At 45.8% G+C, this 1,973-nt stretch overlaps 1 protein-coding gene across 1 annotated transcript in view; it reads left to right on the forward strand.

Moving 5' to 3' along the window:
- Positions 1-253: 253 nt before the first annotated feature.
- Positions 254-1,973, forward strand: part of LOC104983426 (E3 ubiquitin-protein ligase Midline-1-like) — a gene marked incomplete at its 3' end in the record, with an annotated part of 7,175 nt that continues 5,455 nt past the window's right edge. The window contains exon 1 of the mRNA XM_010832867.1: positions 254-340. The remainder of the gene's footprint in view (positions 341-1,973) is intronic.

Raw genomic sequence — 1,973 nt, forward strand, 5'->3', positions numbered from 1 at the left:
GGGCAAGGTTTTTAAAAGATAAGATGTCAGGACTGAGACTTTGGGCAGCAGGGAGCTGCTCAATGTTTTGTGCCTTTAAGAGAAGTCACCAGAAGAAATGATGATGCCAAAGCATGTTGCACAGGTGAAACTGAAAGACAAAAAGTGGGAGGCAATAAGTCAAATTAGGAGGTATTTTTGTTCTTGTGTAGCGTTTGTTTTTGTTCATTTGTTTTGGGCAATAGTGTGGGAATACAGTAGAGATCTGGATCAACACAGAGGCAGTAAGAACAGAGAAGTCAAAGAACTACTAAGATTTGGTATTTGCATGTCTTGGCTAATGATTTGGATTTGGGGAAAGGTAAGTGTATGGTTTCCTATTATGCTGTGACCAAGTACCACAAGCTTCATGGCATTAAAGAAGAACACTTGGGAGTTGTTAAGTCTGACACTGGTCTCACTGGGCTATAATTAAGGTATATCTACAAGGCTGTATTCCTTCTGGAAGTTCTAGCTGTGATCCTCATCTTTTTTGGCACCAGGAACCAGTTTTATGGAAGATTACTCTTCTGTGGACCAGGGTTGGGGGATGGTTTCAGGATGATTCAAGGGCATTGCATTTGTGGTGCACTTTCTCTTAGTATGACATCAGCTCCATCTCAGATCGTCAAGCATTATATCCCAGAGGTTGGGGACCCCTGATCTAGAGGATAATCTGTTTCTTTATTTTCTCTATCTTCTGGAGGCTGCCCATATTCCTTGGCTTATGGCCTCCTCCCATTTTCAAAGCAGTCTTATCAGGTCTTTTTCAAGTAGCATCATCTGACACTTCTCTCTTACTTCCTATTTCCACTTTTAAGGACTCTCATGATTATATTGAGTCCCACTGGATGATATAGGCTCATCTCCTTGTTTCAAGGTCAGCTGCTTAGCAACCTTAATTTCCATCTGCAACCTGAACTCCCATTTGCTTTGTAAGATAGCTTTGGTGGGGCAGGGACGTGATTCTGCCTCCCCTGAGAGGGAGGAGTAGAAAATGAGGCAAGCCTCTGAGTTGTGCTAATCAGGAGAATGGAAGCACCATGAGGAGATACCAGGAAGCTTGGAGAGCAGATGGGTTTGGGACAGAAGCTACTAAGTCCCATGGGATGCACACTGTGAGTTGAGGTGCTTATAGTAAATGAAGCAAGGTACTGTCCATGCTACGAGATGGTGCTGTGAGAGTCTCGCGAGCCTAGGAGTCAGAGAGGCAGTACATGGATGAACAAACAACCTGGACATCTTTTTGATGGAAGGTAGCCTGGCCCTTTTAAAAACACCTAGGCTTTGTGGCTCAGCTGGTAAAGGATCTGCCTGCCAATGCAGAAGACTCAAGAGACGCTGGTTCGATCCCTGGGTCAGGAAGATCCCCTGAAGTAGGAAATGGCAACCTGCTCCAATATTCTTCCCTGGAAAATTCCATGGACAGAGGAGCGTGGTGGGCTACAGCCCATGGGGTTGCAAAGAGTCAGAAGTGACTGACTGTACATGCATGCACACACAGGCTTGGCTTAGCTGGAGAAGTCAGATGTGTTTAGAGAAGAAAACCAGAAAAGCCCCATCTCAGTGCTACACAAAATGGGGAAGGGGAGGTAAAGGAGGCAGGGAGAGGTGTGGAAAATAAATATCTGTTTATTCATTTTTCATTTTAAAGAAGTGCTTTCCTCCGAAGTCTTGAGTCTGTAAGAAAGTTTTGCGAAAAGATGTCTGGCGGCCAGTGCTTCCCAGGATCCAGTGCTTAGCTGCATCCTGTGACCAAAGCCTCTACCGCTGAGGGCTGTGATTGCAGAGAATTGGAGAGAACATCTGTGAGCTACCTCAGGGACACACAGCTAGGAAAGCAGAGCTGTGGATCAGACTCCATTGTCTGGCCACCCGCCCAACTCTCTCCCCTCACTCTTCTGTGCCCTGTTATGGACCATAAATGGTGGACGAGCAGAGGTGTGAACTGTGAA

This window comes from Bison bison, unplaced genomic scaffold, assembly GCF_000754665.1.
Source record: "Bison bison bison isolate TAMUID 2011002044 unplaced genomic scaffold, Bison_UMD1.0 scf7180017862570, whole genome shotgun sequence".
Classification (NCBI taxonomy): domain Eukaryota; kingdom Metazoa; phylum Chordata; class Mammalia; order Artiodactyla; family Bovidae; genus Bison; species Bison bison.